Below are 20,466 nucleotides of genomic sequence, written 5' to 3'. Positions count from 1 at the left end.
TGCCCAACACACGGTGTTTTTTTTTTGACATTTTTTCTCTTATCAGTCCTATTCCAACAGGTCCAAACAATCTGTGGACTTTTAGTCTAAAAAGTAGAAGAAGAAATTTTGGGAGCAGGGAAGCAGAAAGGTTCGTTTTCCCCTGCCTCACTTGAATCACAGGTGCACAGCCTGGCTTACAGTATCTTCTCATCCATATTTGCGGGACAGAAACTCCTTGCAGCAGGCCATGGATTTGACTCTGGGGCCTAAACTGAGAATACCGTGTCAGCATGTGGACTAGCAAGTGAGGCCAATTTCCAGGTCACATTCCCTTTCACATGAGCTGGGGCAGACAGAAAGTAGGGAGAAAAATAAAGTAGAAATGAAAGGTTTCTTTTAGTCCAATTTTTAAAGTCTGTACTGTTGAGAATAGAGCATGTAATAGCTGGTCACTGCCTTCAAGATGCTTACAACATATTTGAAGGGACAGACTCAAACACACGGATCTGTGAGCTGAAGTCACAGGATATAATCACGTGTTTCCAGAGTTAGGAGGGAAGATACAGACCCTGGGAGCAGGGGAAGCTGGAGGTGAGGAGGGCGCTCTTGTGGCTGTGGTGGTCAGAGGGGCCCATCGCCAAGTCTGACTCTGCTGGGGCCGGTGGTGTCTCTACAGAATGACTAGCTTTTTTTTCAGCTGTTCCCCCTAAGAGTGCAACTTTCTGCAGAGGAAGTGCCCGTGGACCCTAAAGCCATGAGGCCAGATCCATCAAAGGGCCTGCCCTGCATGCTTTGAGGATTAGCGTCAGTCTTATTTAACAATCTAATTAATGTTTTGATAATTTAACGATTTTGTACGCTTTCTAGAGAGCTTTTGAGGGGGGTGACCTTGGCAAATAAAGCCACGTTTTCTTTTGTTCTTAGAGAGATGCCTTTTTTGATCCTATTAATGAGAAACATCCTTCTATCTGGGCTGGGTCAAGTGAGTGAGAGCAGGCTTTCCTGCTATTGGGACGGGGTGGGGAGCCCCAAAGGTGTGGCCAGTGAGGGGTGGGGAGGGTGTGGGGCAGAGCAACAGCTGTCTATGCAGCCCCCAGCCACCCCAGTTTCAGGGCTGGTCCCTGTTCAGGCTCTAGCTGTGGGCATCAGAGGGTGCAGCCCTGCAAAAGTGCCCTAGCAACCTGCTGCATGCTCTACGCTCTTCCTTTTTCCGGGACTCCATTTCTTGCTATTTCAAATGGACATGAAAATCCTGTCTTAGCTGCCTCGGTGGGTGGTAAGCCAAGCCACCTGTCAACGTGAAGGACATTGGGGAAGTTTAAATCAGACCTAGGTCAAAGCGGCCATGTAGCCCAAAACAAGGAGTGTGATGAGGCTGCAAAAGCCCTTTGTGTGATGAGGCGGCCTCCAGGGAAACGCACAACTACCTTCCTCCTTCCAAATCAAGGCCCTGTGGAGTCGGGGTGAGGAGTGCAGGCTCCCGAATCCCAGCTCCGTCACTGCCTTGCCATGTGCCAGGGTGTGGGAGTTAGTTGGCCTCCCTAAGCCTCCTCATCTATACATGGGTACAATAAATGGCATCACCTTCATCCTTTATAAGGCTACTGTGAGCATTAAATGAGATAACATACAGATGGTACTCACTTTGTAGAGTTCAAATAAGCATGAATTTCAGTTACCTCAGTTTAGTTCAACAACACCAGTCCCCAAAGACATGATTTGAATTTCAGTTACCATGTGTATTAACTATGAATAATTGCATAAAGTACAAAATTCTCTGGTAGCTCTTCAATCCACAGATCTCAGAGTAACTGACAGAGGCATGTCATGATCAGTGACCAGTTGTGTCACTTCTTCCTTTCTGGCTTTCAAAGCCTGTGGGTGACTGGTCACTGCGCATCCGTTACTCGGCTCACGCACAGACAGCGAAGTGCGTGGCTGTGCTATTTCCTTGCCTTCCATTGGTAAACTACATGATATTCAAAGGAGGGCGCTGGCCAAGAAAGATGAAAGTGCAGCAAAGAAACAGAAATGATAATCTGGAAGTGAAATTTGAATCCAACATAAATGGAGCTAGAGAAGAAATAGCTGACCGTGGGAATATTGACAACGTCACTCTTCTAGAGACTCTGGTAGGCAGCAGGAGGATCTTAGTGAAGGCAAACTTGGTGACATAAACGACGAGAGTGGTTGTGACAAAAAGGATGAAGATGTCCCAGAGGAAGTGAAGTCAGCAGAAAACTTCACGTGAAAGGAACTCTCAGAGATACTTCACAACATTGAAAGCCCAAAGAACAAAGGTTTGGAAGCTGATCCAAGCTTAGAAAGGAGTATGACAATCTGTCAATGCGTAGAAAAGTTGCTTACTCTGTATCATACGTTTTGTGATGAGAAGGAGGCAAGTACTATTCAAACTTCTCTTGATAGGTTTTTTACAGAGAAACATAATACGTTAATTCTCAATGTTTCTAAAGTTTTAAACTACAATGTACTAAGTAAATATTAGTTTTATTAATTTCTTAATTTCAATAAACATTTATAACTGACAGTAAGAGAGTTATTAATGTTTTGACAAAAAATGTTAAAGATCACAGAACAATTATGATCTTCCCCCATGATTATTAAGATTGCTTTGCAGGGTTTCAGCTTACATGGTCGTTTTTACAGTCCAGCACAACCATGCAAAGTGAGGACTGTTTGTATTTAAAGACAAATGCTGATAAACGGTGGCTGCCCTTATTATTATTTTGGCCCAGGGAGTCCATCACCCTTTCTACTCAGCCATAAGGTGAGAACACTGGTTGAGGAAACTCTAGGACAATAAGAGTTTGCAATAACCAAGAGGAGGAAGGGTCCTGAGCTGGCATGCCTTATTCAGAGAACTTTCTATGCAGAACAAGTAAATGACTGACTGATCTGTAACCACAGGCAACGTGGTCCATGGAAATTTGCAAATGCTTCTTAGCATCTTCTAAGATACATCTAAGATGCTCGACATTTGGTAGAATCTTCAAATGCCACATTTAATTTAACTGACATTAAAAGAGATAGAAACTCTCCAGGTGGGTTCAAGAACCTGAAGACAACCTCACCCTCAACCAAGTGAAGAGAAGAGGTCTGCAGAGTGAGGTCAAAGGCCCAGAGCATGGACTGGTTCTGAATTTCCAATGGTCTCTCACTTCTCTAGTGAACCTATCAATCTAAAGTATTTATTTTATGCTCAATTCCAGGCAAAATGGAGATGTATGAGATGGGGAGATAACTTAGAAGACAAGCTCTGTGCCAAACTGCCAGGGTGCAAATCTTGGATCCACGACCTTGTATCTGAGGGACGTTGAGCAAGTTACTTACTCTCTCTGTGCCATGCTGTCCTCATTTGTAAATTAAAGATAATAGTAGTATCTTAGTTCAGGCTGCTATACCAAAAGTACCATAGACTGGGCGGCTTAAACAGCAAACATTTATTTCTCACAGTTCTGTAGGCTGAGAAGTCCAAGATCAAGGTGCCGGCAGAGGCGGAGTCTGGTGAGAGCCTGCTTCCTGGGTCATAGACAGCTGTTTTCTTGCTGTTGTCCTCACATGGCGGAAAGGGCTGGAAGAGCTCTCTGGCTCTCTTTTATAAGGTCACTAACTCCATTCATGAGGGCTCCACCCTCACGACCTAATCACCTCCCAAAGGCACCCCCTCCTAATGCCATCACTTCGCGGGATTAGGCTTCAGCATATATATTTGGGGGACACATTCAGCCCATAACAAACAGTATCTACTTATACAGATGTGAGATCTACAAGTGATCATCTGTAGTAAGCCCATTGCATAGTCTCTGGCATATAGTGACTGATCTATAAATGTTTGTTTTATTAGAAAGCAATTGGTTAAAAGAAAAAAAAAAAGGGAAGATTCACATTCATGAAGAAAGTTCCAGAGCATCAGGTTTTTCCAAATAAATGAACTCTATCCTAAATTGTGTGGTACAGAGAATTTGTGCTGCTGGTATAAAGAAGTGAGCATTAAACTAATTATTGGTAAGCAAACCTCTGTGGTCCATGAGAAGTTTCAGAGTATCACCCATCTTAGGGGTCATCACTTCCTCCTCATCAGAATTGATTGTTCTGCTCTGAATGAGATGCTGTTGAGTTAATTATTTAGAAGAAGAAGAAGTTTCCCTTCATCTGTCCTCTATCCTCACCAACAGGGAGCATGGTGGCAGTTGTTTTATTTTCTAGAGATGAGGGCCTTCAGATCCTCTCCCAACCCCCCTCACCCCTCCTTCTTCTCAGTAGCATGTTTCTGTGAGAGGACGAGCTAAGGTTAAAGGTTGGTCTGTGGGAAGAGATGGAGATAAGGTCAGACCATGACCTCATCCATGAAGTTCTGACCATCCCAGCCCATGCTGAGCTCTTCTTCCCTGATCTCTTTATCGCCACTGGTCTTCATTGGCACTCAGCATATACCGTGACTTTGTCTGCCAACTGTTGTCTGCCCGAGTAGATATTACACTCCATGAGGGTAAAGTGCCATTCTTTCCTATCTTACCGCTCACACACAGAGCTCTCAATAGCCATAAGCAGTAAGCACACGCTGATTGACTGAGAGGAGGGACCTCTCAGGAAGTGGGATGGAAGGTCTTGGGCTGGGAACAGTCTGGAGGGAGGGGTGAGGGTTGCACACCCAGAGCATGCGTCTGTCTCATTTTTAGCTTCTCCCCTGGCAGTCAGGACGGAGTTTCCTGCCCCACCGGGTCTGCCTGGGAGTGTGCCTCAGGTGACTTAATGGTTCTACGAAAATGAAAGTTGGAAATGGGGGAGTTGCACTTTCTGGAGACAGGAGGAGGAAAGGGTGCAACCCCTTTAAGGACCACATGGCAAATAGGACTGGCTGCATAATTTGTGAGGCGCGGTGCAAAATGAAAAGGTGAGGCTCCTTGTTCAAAAATCGTTGAGAATTTTAAGACTGTGACAGCAGAGCATTAAACCAAGCACAGGCCCATCTAAGCCCAGGGCCCATCTACGGGTGGGGCCCTGTACGGCACAGGTCTCGTGCCCATGAAGCTGGCCCTGCAGCAAACCCAGGAGCTCTGCCCAGCTTGGATGTGACACATTAACTCACCACCTACATCTCAACTCCTCAGTGGGCTTGGGCGTTAGGGGTAAGGGAGGAAGTGGTGTCCTGCTCTTCCCTCCCTGGCTGAGAGCAGGGATGGGAAAAAAGGAATGTTGGCAAGACTAGTGTGTTGTGCCCTCAGAAGAGGCCCCAGCGGCCCCACGGACGGAAATGTTAAACACAGAGTCTCTGTGTTTATCTCACCCCGTCGTCATGTAGCATGACTAAGGCCTGCCTGCAATTGTACACTGGGTGTGCTCAGGAGGAATCACAGCCTCTCCGTGACAATGTTTACTTCGCTGTTGCCCTGGGAGCTCCACATTCAGAGAATGCTGGTGGTTTTTTTCTAGAGCTCCACCCTCCAGAGCCGCTTCTTTTGCCCACTGAGAGTGTTCTGGTTTGGGTCAAGAGTGGGGTGCAAGTCACCTCTGAGAGAATACCCAGGGAGACCCAAGAACTTCAAGGGCGAGGATGGGGAGGGGAAGAAGATGCCCACACTCAGTTCAATTTGCCCACCACCATTTAGCTCATGAGTGGTTTTGTCTTCCTTGAGCTCTTTGAGATGAGAACAGTGTCCATACCTTCTCTTTCTACCCTCTCTGTGTTTGAGTTCCTGTGTGTAGGTGCTCTGTTTACAAAATGGAAGGAGGAAGGGCAGAAGGGCTGCCAGGAGGTCTCTTGTATGCTAAGCGTGTTGGGTGTTATGAGTTGGGTTAGAGCAGGTGCAGGCCGGAGGGATGAGTAGGATCTGCTCTTCCCAAGAGCCGTCTCATCCCCAGTTCCTCAAGGCAGGTGGAGCAGACTGGAATTCAGGTGTTGACTTTTGCCAAATACTTTAAGAGCAATGAACACTTAACAGCTTTGTGAAGTTGCCCACAGAGGTACCAAGGTTTTCCTAAGGATTTAGCCTGTCGTGAGTGTGTAATACCTAAGAAAACTCTGCTTTTGAGAGCCATGTCCCAGAAAAGCCAGATAATACCAGGGAAATGAGGCTCCTGTCTGCAGCAGCCTAGCAAATATAATGTCCTTTTGCTTTACACGGATACTTCTATTCTTGTTACATTGGTGCAATACATTTCACTGGCATGATTTCTATACGTCAAATCTATCAACCTATGTTGCTAGAATGATTGCACAGGTTTTCTCTTTTGTCTTAGTGACATAAGCTGACATATCTAACATAAAAGAGAAATTAAAGTCATTTGTTATAAATTGAAATATTACTATTCTGTTCTATCTAATATCTATGTATGTGTTATAAATGTTATATAGTATTGTTATACATTGTATATTACATAATATATATTATACCAACAAACCTCAGAGATACTGCAGGTTTGGTTACAGACCACCAAAATAATAAGACTATTGCAATAAAGCCAGTCACACAAATTTTTTGGTTTTCCAGTGCATATAAAAGTTATGTTTACACTATACTGTAGTCTATTAAGCGTGCAACAGCATTATGTCTAAAAAACAAATGTATATATCTTCATTGCTAAAAACTGCTAACCATCATCTGAGCCTTCAGTGAGTCATAATCTTTTTGCTGGTGGAGGGTCTTGTAAAAAACACAATATTTGCAAAGCACAATAAAGCAGAGTGTAATAAAACGAGGTATGCCCATATAATATACAATGTATATATTGTATATTCTGTTGATTTCAGTTACTTAGAGGTCATTTAGGACTTCTTCTTCCAGACGTCCAAATACCCAGATCCTTCTGTCCTAATTGGTCCAGATACTTGATGCTGTCACATGCATCTCCTGAAGAGAGGCTAATTCTTTCAGCTGATGGCTTCATTAGACTGCTAGCCTTTCAGCCTTTTTATAATGTGACACAATTGCATCATACCATATGTCAACTAACTATGACTTACTCTGTATCTTTGCAAATAACCTACTATTATACATTTCATTTGCAAGCAAGATTGGCTGCAAAGTACTTCATGCTTTTATGAAGCTGGACAGGTAATGGAACACATATGTACAGCAGCCAGTATCTCAAGGATGACCACGATGGGCATAGCCTTTTTTAATTGTTTTAACCAATTTACAGAACTGAGTAGTAAACAGAACTTTCTACAGGGCCAACTTGATACTCTGCTGCTTTCTGTAGTGACTTCCAAATTTTCAGGCCTGGAGGGATTGGGGAATTTTCTTCAAACCAGGCACTTGGCATCCATGATTCGCAACCTGTCCCTGCACCACGCAACTTCTGAAACTTGTTTTTCCCCCACTGTTATCACTCACCTCACATTAGAGACATCCTTTACACATAGATAAGTGACAGACTCTTGGTGGCCTCTTCAATACCAAGCTTCTGTTGCTTCCTGATTAACAGTGACCATCTCTCGCCAAAGAAGTTCAAAATGATTGCTTAGGACTGGTCATGTGACCCAGTCCTGACCAATGGGAGCTCAGGGGAACTTGGCCTGAGGCTTCTGGGAAAGATTTTCCTCCTTAAGAGAAGAGCAAAGAGAAATGGCAATTCCTGCATTTGGGTGTGGCGTGTGATGAGTAAGAAAATCCATATGCAAAAGATGGTGGAGCAGAAAAATGGAAAGAGGCTGGTGCTACTGTCATGGGTGAGTCTCTGCACTAGCCAACCCTGCTCCTGCCCTGCCTTCCACCTTCTTGCTGTGTGAGCTGGTAAACACCCCTGTTGTTTAAGCTGCGTTTAGTTTTGCATTTTGTTACGAGCTGCTGAGAGCATCACTAATAGCATTCACTCGTTCACAACGCACACAGTAGATGAAGAACCTTGTATCAGGTATTAGTGGGAAACTCAAAAGAAACAGAAATGTGTTTATTTCCTTTAGTGACATTATAATCTCGTGACGGAAATAAAATACCCCTACAAGTACAAATTGAGAATTTCTGCCCAGCACCTCACGCTCATGTGCAAAGTAGTATAGCATAAGCTAAATACAAATTACAAAAGTTTCTGTAAGGTTTGCTTAGATTATAAATTCTCCACAAGATGTTTTCACACTGAAAACATAAAATTCAAAAAATTAAAAATAAAAAAATTTAAAAAAATTTAAACATAAAATGTGGCTCCCTTTTCTTTCCTGAATCGGCTTGGAAGTTGACATTGCTATCTTTGAAAGCCACATAATCTGAAGTTGTTTTAGAAAGCACTGGGACATAAAACATTTCTCAGAAATAGGAACTCACCTATAGAACCCGCTGAACACACACACTGCTGCTTATGTCTGATTTAGAAGATGCTAGCAATTTGCCTCTTTAAGAATTTATTACCATCAGGTTAATAATCTTCACCTGACATTTAGAGAGTAAATCATAGGCGCCTTCATGTTTTTTTAAACTCTATCTGTGGCTGAGCAGTTAGCCAATGTTAGCACAAATGCCAATTTGATGGTCAAAAATAATAACTTTGTGCCTTTCAGTCTTCCTGGAGGTCACCTCCGTTAGGCACGTTCTGAAGATGGTAACAGAGTGTACTTGTAGGTTTGTGTTACACGGCAGTAATTATGGTGGCCGCCCTGACTCCAACTTTCAAAGTTTGGTGAAATAAGCCTCATTTGAAAGATGAACTGGTTGGCTGGCCTTCACATGTCTTCCCAGACACACGATGAATTAAGACCACGATCTGAATTCCCCTCGAGGAGTTAGTTGCAGAGCCTCTGGCAGCTGGGAGGCAGCTCTACCCTGAACTGCATCAAGATGTGAGGGACCCCCGTCCTGTTGAGGAGGAAGGAGAGTGATGAGAGGGGGTTTTATGTATGTTGGTATTTCTGCTGCGCTGCAGTAAAGGGAAACAACTGTACAATACAAGACCTGCATGAACTCCAGAACCTTCCACAGATCCCTTCTGTGCTGCCTCAAGTCCAAACTCCTTGTCTCAGCTTGCCAGCCCCTTTGCCCCACCTTTGGTCCCACTTCTCTCCTACACTCATTAGTCTCCTGGCCGTCTTCTGAAGTGAATGTGTTCATTTCTGCTTCCCTGCCTTTGCTCATGGAATGCCCGCTACCTGGAATGCCCTCCCCCCTCCCATTTTCCTTCTCCATCTCTCCTCTTTCCCTATTCTTCACTGCCTAAAGTCCCGTCTCTTACAGGACTATCCTGGCCCTCAGTGAACTCTCTCTTATAATAATAGTAACTACCACGTATTGAGCATGGAGGGTGTGCCAGGTAATTCACATTCATTATTGCTCATCCTTGTAAAACCCCTTGCAGGTAGGTAATTTGAGGAAACTGAGATCCCAAGAAGTTTTCAGTGACTTGCAAGAAACTATACAAGTAACACATGGCTGATCCTGGATTTCCATCAGGTCCATCAGGCTCTAGCTGTTGCCAGTCTTCTGCCCTGCCTAATTGCACCAGCCTCAGTGCCTCTGATTCAAACAGCTTTGCCTGCTTGGAGAGGAATAAATAGAATTTTAGCCTCCCAGAGTGCGAAAGGCTCCAGAGTCATCCGCAAACACGGTGCTGTGGTGGATGGCATGGGTGTGGAGGCGAGTGCTGGATGCAAACGTCCACTGTGATGGGATGGGATTTCTCTACTCTTCATACACTGTTTCCATCTGTCCCCACGTTGGGACCTGGTACACACTGTGAAAGGGCATTTAGTGGTACACCTCAAGGAATTTGATAGAGCTCTTTGCAAAATGATACTTAAATTGTCTTGCAGATGTTCTACTTCTAGGAGCTAAAGGCCCCCCTTCCTCAGAATGGAATGAGATGGAAATGAAAAGAAGGCTGACATTTATCAGAGGCTAGGGAGAGCCTGTAGGACCCAAGGGTTAGGGGACAAAGGGTTAAAGTAAAGAAGAATTCACAGTGACGATTTTGTTTCCTCGGTATGGAGAGAGAGGTAGCCCATGGGACAACCCCAGGAGCCATGATCAAAGGACCTGCTGATCCTTTTGCTCCTCAATGGTCTAATGAAGAGCTGGGGGGGCAGGTCAAACAGGCAGAGATTCACCTGGTTTCCCACCCTGCTGCAGATTGGGAGTGAAAGCCATACTTGGAAAAGAAGAGTTGTTTGTTTTTACCGGGTGTGCGTTCTGTTCACTGGAGCACCCCGTGTTATCTGATGGACCCTCTAGGGATTATCCGACTCAAAAGGGGATGCACCTTTGATTGTCTATTAACTAGGCTAATTGACAACTCTGTAGGGGCAGAAGTTCAAGGTAGAAAATTCATAGATGCAAGTGATTCTTATCTATGGAGATAAAATACATTTTGCCCAGTAGAGACACAATTATTTCGACTCTGTTGCAAAAATTATCCTGAACATCACACTGCTTCGTGTTACAGGATATTAACTAGTTTTGCAAATAATTAGCAAATTCATGTTAGACTTCTGATTTCCTATACACATGTCTACCTGTTCTTTAAATTATTGTTTAAATTAGTTTCAACATCTTGCTGGTTCCCTCATTTAATGAGTTAAATAAAATCCTTGACACATTTTCATTTCGTATTTGTATGAAGGTCACGATTCTACCTTCTTGAAAATTCTATTTTCGCATAGACTCGGTGTGCTTGGCTAACTAAGGATGTTTAATAATGAGTTCTACTTCTCCTTCTGCCCACAAGTGATGGCACAGTCCCGAGTTGAACTAACGGTAGTAAGAGTAGCAGGGCTCTTAATTTTTCTCTTCAGCTGTCACACCTTCCTAACTTGTAAAAGTCATCGTTCATGGAATTCTCATACCTGGAGTACATTCTCAATGCAATTTTAGCCCTCCTTCCACTTTCTAAGCCATCTGTAGTAAAGAACCGGTATTTTTATTTCCAATCCACTGAGAATAATATTTTTGTCAAATACAAAAAAAGTGAATTTCTAGAAAAATAATCACATGCTCAGATGTTGAAGCAACGTCAAATTGCTGTAAAAGTTGCTGATCGCTTACCCTGAACTTTTATACTCATCTCATGGGAGCTGGGTACAAACAGTTTGAGGGCTTGCACTAGTTTGTGGTCCAAACTTTGAAGAGTACTGCTTTCTCCAAAGGGCAGAAAAGACTTCTACTTCCCCAGGCCAACTTGTCCTACAAAATCCCAGGGGACCAAACAGGCCTGGGTATACAAGTTCTTTCCTGAGGTTGGGCAGCTTTCCAGTGAGTGATATCAAGTACGGAAGGGACAAGGGTCGACTCTCCAAATGTTCAACCAGTTCCTTATTCTGAACCAATGGCCCTTTCGGGCTTAGGCTATTGCAAGGAAGGTCCTCCGTGGACATTCTCACCCACCTAACTTTCCTCTTCCAAATCCAGTTTCTTGTCTTTTATTCCTCTTGTTCCCTGTATTAAGTAGAATACAGGTCTGGCTCTTGTAACAAAACCCAAAGTAACAGTGGCTTAAACAAGATAGGAGTTGATTTTTCTCCCTCTAACAGTCTGAGCATGAACAGTCCATGGCTATTATGACAGCTTTACAGTGTGTGAAACTGACTCCTGTCTTGTTGTTCTGCTCTCCTCAGCGCACAGCTTCCCTTTTGTGATGCAGGAGCCACTCCGGCTCTCCTGCCATCATGTCTACAGTCTGCCAGCGGGAGGAGGGATCAAGGGAGAAGAGCAACCATCCTCCTTCCTTCTAGGGACATGACCCAGAAGTTGCACACATCACTTCTGTTCACATCCTATTGGCCAAAACCTAGTCACATGGCTACACTGAGATACCAGGGAGGTTGGGAAATGTGTCTGTATTCTGGGTGCCCATGTGGCCAGTTAAAATCCAAGGATATGTTACTAAAGCAAGAAGAAGAGATGGATATTGGGGGCCCATGAGCAATCTCTGCCACCATCTTCTTAAAGTTCCTGGGTCAGATGCCTCTATTCTTCCTACAACAGCTCTCCCTCCCTACAAAGGGAGGAGATTCTGCCCCTTAGTACCACATTCCTTGCAAAACTTGGGCCAGATGCTTATGGAAACTTTGCTCTGTCACACATACTCCAAAGGGGTGGATTGTGTTCTGCTCTTATTAGGGTGAATGTGGATCCTTCAGTTCCAGTTCAACTCCCTACTAGAAAGACATGGTTATTTTCCTTACTAGAAAAAGTAAACACACCAAACCAAGCAATGATTTAAAGATTTAAAGGTGCTACAGCTTACTCTCACATCGGGGGAAGACCATTTCTCACATTAGCATGCTTTGGCTCTGCCTGTTTGGGAACAATAGACCTTATTACCATGGTGCTAAGGCTTGAATTACTCTCCCTTTACTATCCAGAAGGGATGGCACCAACTCCTCATTCCATATATACATTTTTTTAATTCCAAGAAATGAGGGATGATGATGAACAACTAAAACTTATTGAGATTTACCAAATGCCAGCTGTTCCTCTAACATCGTGACCTGGTTTCCTGCGTTTAATCCTCACAACAACACTTTGAGGTTGGCAGTATTACTGTTGTTTTCAATTTACAGATGAGAAAACTGAAACTTAAAAAGAGTTAAGGAACTTGCCTAAAATAATACAGAATCAAGCCCCTGAGGGATTTGGATTCAAAAGAACACTTGTATTTTTGTTTTATTTTTAAATTAATAGTTATTTGGAATTTTCCTAATTATCAATTTTCACGGCAGAAAAGTATGAAGAAAAAATAGACGTCACCCATCATACCATTTTCACAAAGACAGCCACTGTAAATACGTTGCTGTATTTCCTTAGAGTCATTTTCCTCTGTTGTTCTGTCTCTCTTGTTACTTATCCCTGGTTTTGCTTTAATATCCAGTAACCTAGCTCGCCACAGAAATGCCACTCCTGGCTCATAGGCACACCATGCTTCCTCACTGTTAATGCAGCTTCATCTAAACCTCCAGCCTTGGTGTGACCTTCAGAAATCACTCAGATTGGAAGTAACTCTGCAGGATGGGGCCCTTGTCGTGTAATATTCACACCGGGAAAGGCCTGGAGACGTTTTTCAGGCAACGACAGGAGCGCTCAGATATTTTTTAAATGTCACTGCGCTCTTTAAGTTGTAACTCCAATCCTCCCTGGTGGCTGCAGCTTGAACCTCAGGGCTGCAGGGGAGACGGGACGTGTGGCTTGGTCCCAATCTGAAGGCCTCAGCTATCAACAAGAAATTCCCTCAGAGGAGACCTCAGCCTTTCTCGGGCAGGAGCCAAGACATTGAATCATATGATGACATTCGATAATTTTTTTAAAACAGAGCACATCCAGAACGCTAAAATTCTAACGGCTATGTATCCGTGAGGCAGGAACTTGCCCCACTCTGCATGGTGCCAGAGCCTACAGACTTGGGGCATGAAAGACAAAACCGTGAGGCTAAAGACGCCAGCTTTCCCTGAAGCCAGTTTAATCTGGAAATGTTTATTCAAACTGTTCACATTAAGGATCCTGTGACTTTTTGAATTTGGGCACATTTGGTTAGAAGTTTGGGGGGCAAGAAATATTCCAGGATGTCAAAGAGAACCGGATGAAGCATTCCGAAGGGTTCTTTTCTCTCTGAAAGACTCTATCATCTACTGTCGAATGCTCATTCTTCTCTCCTCCCAGTTCTTTTCAACATTTACTGATTCTTAGCAAAAGATGCCTTGTCATGTTAGTCATCTTTGAGGACGTTGGTGGCTTGTCCTCTGCACTCGATTGTGCATTCATGGTGGCCTTGCTCACCCTCCTCAGTGTAGCCCTCATGGCCAAGCAAGGAAGCCAGCACATGTAGCTGCTCATTGGATGTTGGATTTGTTCCTGGGCTAAGCTGCAGAGGAAATGTTGCTGAACCCAGATATTCCAAAGAGGTCCCTAGATGAGCTTGTGGGGGTCCTGCTTTCCCTCATTTACTTTGTCCAGTCCTCACAAGTCTCTGCCAGGTGCCTTAGCCCCATTTACTAGGGAGGAAGTTGAAGCTCAGCCAGCCAGAGATTTTCCAAAGTTCCCTCAGTAGCGAGTGGTAAAGGCAGGGCTGGAAATGAGCTTTCTTGGCCCCAAAGCCAGCGTTCTTGACCTGATATGACAGCTGTTCTCATTTTGCCACAATTCTCGGGCTGTGGGAAAACCTGTCCCAATGTGCGTGTGGGGCTGAGGCAGACGGAACGCTTCCGTGGCCTCTGTCTGTATTGCTTCGTCCACGAGCCCACCGCGCCAGGCCCTGATGGGGCTCCACAGCGCGCTCCTGGCAGCCTCGGGCTCGTTGTTTTTCTATCGAGACTCTTTCATTCCTTTCTCCCTGCCCCCTCGCCTCCCTACCAAACACAGAAATGACCCCAGGAATAAAATGCAAGAGCTCCACCAACAGAAAGCAAAGGTTAGAAATTGAACGCCACCCCTCCCGAAGCCAGGAAATTCCAGAGACGTGGTTCTCATGGCAAGGGGACTTCAAGTTACATATTTTGCAGTCTGGCTAACCAGTTGTACTTTTCAGTGTGAGGCTTAAGACAGGGTCTGCCTGTGCCACAAGGGTGCCTCCGGGCTTTGAGACCCATATTAGATTGCACACAGGCTGTACTGTGGATTAGCTGTGAGATTTGCAAATGTATAGTTTACAATGTGGTAAGAGCCTCGTGGCCCAGGAGTGAGCTCTGAGAGCGGTTACTGCGGCGGTGCCGGTGTTTGGGGGGATTTGCCCTTCAAACCTCCAGGCTGCAATAGCATAGCTGGGGCCTACGGAACTCCCCTGCTGGAAGAGGCAGTCTAAAGTTAGTTTAAAGTGATTTTCCTGAGTCCTCCCTCCGCCCCTCACAACTGGATGTGTTTCCCTGGGTAAAACCTTGACTGCCTCAGAAGTCCAGATAAGCCAGGATGCCCAAGCTTTCAGAATTGGAAGACAGGTCTCCATTAGAAGTGGTTTCTTAATCAGTTGTGAGCTAAATATGGGGGTTCTGTGGCCCACCTCACCCTGCTCTGTAGGTCCCCAGTGGGTGGGCAAAGCACTTGGTCCAAATGCCCCAGGCTGAGCGCCTTCTGACCCAATGCTCCTCTGGCCCCAAAGAAGGGCCTGGAGAGTTCTCCAGCCCATGGCAGGCCCAGGGTAGACCCTCACCCCAGCCTGGAGAATGGCAGTGGGAAAACCCCAAGCTTTCCTCCAAAAGCCACCTTAGACTGGAGGCCTGAGAGTCCCATGACTTCCCTGCCCCTTTCTGGAGCTGTCCCTGGCCCCAGGGAGCAGGCCCCAGGCCTCTACACATCACTTCTCAAGGATCTTCCAGAGTCTGAACTTCAGCAACTAAAGCTGAGCCCCAGCCTCAGACAAATCACCAAACTGGCTGATTGATTTGGGCATCTTCCCTGCTTTTCTTCTGTGCCCACTTCTCCCCTCAAGACCCCTCCCCTATTTCCCCGCAACCTTCTTGTGCCTTGCAAGTGCCCAGCACCCCTCCCAAGCCAGTCTGCCTTAGACCATATCCCCTCTGTGGGGGGCTCACTCCTTCTCTTCCTCTCTCTCTCCTCTACAGTCCTCTTGATAAACTTTCTCCCAGCTAGCTGTCACTCACAAAAAGCCCTGATAAAATTGTGTAATAATGTCTGACGTTACTGTGTTCTATATGTGAAAAACATATTTAACAAATCTTCTCTCTTAACTCTCACATCAGCCTGTGATATTCTCTCTGTTTCACCAGTGATGAGGGAAATAAATACCTGTCTCTCAAACAGCTTCAGTGGCCTGCCCCAGATCATGCCACTAAGAAGTGGTAAGATTTGAATTCAAGCCTTCTGATCCCAGATACCAGGTACCCTTTCCTTTATCAGCTGCCGCTTTCTTGCCACAGCCCTGCTGGGACTTAATGGCTGCTCAAGACTTCATCTGTTGCTTATCCCAGCTGGGTTTGTATTTTAGGACCCAGCGCTTCTACCAGAAGAGTAAGCCAGCATCAGAGAGGGGCCAGTGGGAGAGCCTGGGGGGCCTTTCTGACTCCCCTCCCAGCAGACCTCAGCAGACGGCTCCTGCTCGACCTGCTCAAGAGAGAAATGAGTCATACTCATGCGAAGAGCTTCTGAGGGCTCTTTTCTGCCAAACTGTAAAGGCAAAGCCAGGGAGACATTTCTTGAGGTACCATTTTGAGTGATGAGCTGACACTGTCGAGCCCACAGGTTTCCCTCCTCCTTTTCATTCTCTCCTTTCCTGGGGGTTCATTCTTTGCTCTAAAGCAGGGAGGCTTCTCTCAAAGACTGGTTGTGGTTCCAAAGCTGGTCCTGCTGGCTAGGAAGCTCAGTGCTAACTGTGAAGCTGGTGACGCCCCTCCTCCAGCCCGCTCAAAAGCCCCGAGGTCCCTTTCCTCATTGCCTTTCTTCTTCCTCCACTTATTAAATATTTGTTTTGCATGAATGAATGAATAGATGCTGCTCTATTCCTCTGTGCATGGAGCCAAGTCACCCAGACAACTCATTTCCATGGATAGGGCTTGAAGATCTTAAGAGGTCACCTTTTGCTGGAGCAATTCTCAGTTTTTAAAAAATGGATCACCAATGCAAAATGTAAGGCCCTATAGCTCTTGGTTGTAGACCATAACTCACCAGAAGTCATTTTATTTACAAATAAATGCATTCAGATGGAAATGGACACAGGCTGCCTCTTACATAATTAGACCCATGGTTGCCCCTTTGGCGTAGCTGGAGAGGACTGGAATAGCTCTTCTACCCAAATGTCACTCATGCCAATCTGTCTCAATGAGTGGGGTCCCACCATTAGAGATGCATTACTTTGTAGTTTTAAGATCCTTTTAGACAAGCATTGTCAACAAGTCAATATGTGGTTGGCGTGACACTAAATATTCAGATACATTTATCTCTATGATTGGGGTTGCATAAAGACAGCATCATTATCCTAATCAAATTAAAGAAAATCCATGCAAGATGAGATTCACATGCTTCTTATTTTCTGAAACTGAAGGCACTTTGCTGCCTCTAATTCTGCCTCCCCCATTCTTCCCCACCCGCCTCTACTGTCTTCTATATTAGGACGCAGGCTCAGCAGCCCCTCCTGCCCCTTCTGCTCTTTGGGGTCTCCGGCAACGCCAAGTCACATCCGTGGATTCCAGGCCTAAAGCCTAGAAGAGGAAGGGAGAGTGTGCGGGGAAGAAATGTGTTGGAAAGCAGTAGGAGCGGGAGACGAAGGAGACAAGCAAAGAATAGGAAAGGAGAGAGGTAAAGAGGTGCTCGTGGTGAGGACAGGAAAAAAAACTATGTGCCCATTTCCTATGGGAAGCAATGATTCGTCCTTGGGGGCTAAGGCTTGAATCCTTTTTCCCTGGGCTCACTTTATTATAGTTTGTCCCAGGGCCCAGAAGCCCACCTTTAGGGATGAGCCGCTTCATAACTTGACAGCCCGTTAGCAAACCTCACTGGTTAGCCTGGGGCTGTTCCGCATGCTGCCAGTCTGCGGTCATCTGCTCCTCTAATCTAATTGAAGGTCAGATGGTGAGGCTGGGCTGTGTAGACCAGGCCTCTTGTGTAGATGTTTCATTCACACCTTCCTTGGCATCTTCACAACCATGGCAAAGTTTTAGGGAGAACTAAATGTGTGACTTGGTCTATTCGAGTTGTTCAGTGGGACTGTCTATCCCAAACGCAGGATGTTGGAGAAAAAGACAGGGAGTTCAACAATGATCAAGCAATGGATTTCCTCCTTCGCAGCATCCACTCACAAGCCTCTGTTCTCCTGGTCCTTATTCAGAGATCTGGGCCAGATAGGGGGAAGAAATAAAGGGAGGTAGGGAAATGGAGGGGTGGTTGTTGGCTGCTTTGGGAGAACAAGGCTGATGAGTAGATGTTGCTTTGCTTAGTTTCTTTTTTGAACCAAATCTGTGTGGAGATATTGGGTCCTCAGCCATCAGAGCTATGCAACTGTCTGCCAGGGTGGTGTTTTCTAAAGTGTTGGCTCTCAAGCACAAAGGGGAGTTTCAGTCTCCATAGCAAATGACTGCCGCCGTAACCTGCAACGGACAAAGCACGCCTCACCCTTTGAATTTCTTGGGGGGCTTCTGGACTGCAGGGGTGGGGAGAGATACAGCCTGCTTGACTCCCACTTTCAATGAGTTCTTCATGGTTCCAAGGGGCTCCTCCTCTCAGCCCCCCAGAGCATCTCATTTCACCTCATTTACATCTTTGAAAATGCTTACCAAAACTCTAGCAAAGGACTTGTACCTTTAGCTTCTCCCACTGAGCCAGAGGTTTGCAACATTTCCCCCACAGCTGCAGCACATAACAGCAGTATTCTCAAACTCTGTTCTCAGGACTCCTTTTCATACCCTTAAAAATTATCACAGACTCCAATTAGCTTTTGTTTATATAAATTATATCTATCAATAATTTTCATTTTTGCAGTGAAAATTTTTAAATATTTTTTATTAATTCATTTAAAAATAATATCAGTAAGTCCCATTATATGTTAATATAAATAATACTTTTATGAAAAGCAACTACATATTCAGAAACAACAACAACAAAAACCTAGTGAGAAGCCCAGCATTCTTTTCATTTGTGAAAATCTTTTTTAACGTCTAATTTATTTGAAGTCAGTTTGATTTTTATACATGCTCTGCATCCAGTCTGATGTGACATCACAAGTATACAGAAAACTCCAGTGCACACTTGTGAGAGCAAGAGAATGAAAAAGGCAAATGATGTCCAATACTGTTAAGAAAATAGTTTTGACTCATGGACCGCATTGAGAACCACTGCTTCACAATGTTAGGGTTGTTGGGTTTCCCAGTATCAGCTGCCTTCTCTTACACACGCACATGCCTGCACATGCTTGTCTGGTATTTTTATTTTGGTAATGTCGTGATATTCTTGGGATAACTGAAAACTGTGCATTGAGCATCAGTGTTCTGCATGGCTAGCTAGTAACAGAATGGAGGTCATGGCCCCACATCAGAGACACATAGTCTCAGATTTGGATCCTGGCTCTGTCACTGATACACTCTGGCCTGGGGGACATTATATAATCTCTTTAAAGTCTTGGTTTCTTCTTCTGTAAAAGAGGACCAGAGTAACTTCTCTTCACAGAGCTGTTGGCGAGATTAAGGACATAATGTACATAAAGTAACAGGTCCAATATCTGGCAGAGACAGAATAGGTGCTCAGTGCGTAGTAGATATGATTGTGGTCATCATTACCATTATCAATAATGATGTAAGCTCTATGAGTGCGGGCACTTTGTTCACGGATATAACTCCAGACCTCCAGTTAGTGCTCAAGAAATACGAATGCATGGAACTTTATACAAATTCACTTCCTTCAGAACCTGTCAGCCTGACTCAAGATATAGTTAGCCACAGGGGAGAAGAACAGGTGGTCCTGCCCCTGGGAGCTTTTGGTCTAATTAGAGGAAAAAAAGACTCACACTTGAGAAACAGAGCAGTAACCAAAGGTGTGTGATGAAGAGTCAAAACGAGCAGAGCTGCCAGCATTTATTGCAGTGGCTCACAGATGGGAGATTCTAACACCTGGCCTGGGGACTGCTGTTGGCTCTGAGGTCTATTTGCCGGCTGCTGTTGTTGTTTTTATCCCTCCAGCAGCTTGCATGCACAACCAGGCAGAGGGGAGGAGATGAAGCAGATAGTCCTCAAAGATGGCTACTGCCAAACCCTCTTCTGTACACACTCCTCCTCCCATCTAGAGGTCTGTTTCATCTGGGCTGACCTTGTGACTTGCTTTGAACAATAAAATGCCATGGAGATGACATTCTGGAACTCCCAAATGCAGGCCTTCTTAAGGCAGCTTCTGCTTCCTCCCTCTTGGAAGCCAGTGGCTGTGTAAGAAGTTTGGCCATCCTAAAACCACCATGTTGGGAGAGAGTCCAACAGGAGGAAGGACTGCGTGGGGAAGCACCAAGGCACCAGACATACGCATGAAGCTTCCCATCTAGCAGCTGAATGCAGCCAAGTGAGTGACCCCAGCTGATATCATGTGGAGTAAAACTGTCTGGCTGAATCCAGCTAAGCCACAGAGTCATGAAAGATAGTAAATTGTTGTCTTAAGCCACTGTGTTTTGGAGGGGTTGGTCTCATAGCAAAGAAAACTGAAACGGAGAGCAGAGGCTGAGCAAGAAGAGGGAAAGGTGGCAGAGTCACTGCACTCATAAACCTCAGGCTCTGGCACATGGTACCCTTCCCCTCCAACCCCGGGCACAAAGCAGATAGAGAGACTACACACACTTTTGCTAAAGTGTGTCTGGATTTGAACTTATATCCTCAAGGGAAATCCTATACATAATTGACAAGTAGGAAAAATGTTTAGGTAACAGATAACAGAGCTGCCAGGAGAGACATGCCCAAGGTTCACCATTAGTAAATATGCATATCCCTTCCGGTAGTATCTCCACTACTATGGTTTCTCTTGAATATTTTTATTTTGCATTCCACTTCTTTTGAGACCCCCTCATTCCTGCTGCAAGGCTTTTGCTCATGTTTTTTCCCCTCTCTAGACTGCCCTTTCTCTT

The sequence above is a fragment of the Equus quagga genome, chromosome 5 (assembly GCF_021613505.1).
Source record: "Equus quagga isolate Etosha38 chromosome 5, UCLA_HA_Equagga_1.0, whole genome shotgun sequence".
Classification (NCBI taxonomy): Eukaryota; Metazoa; Chordata; class Mammalia; order Perissodactyla; family Equidae; genus Equus; species Equus quagga.
This window is presented reverse-complemented; position numbering follows the sequence as displayed.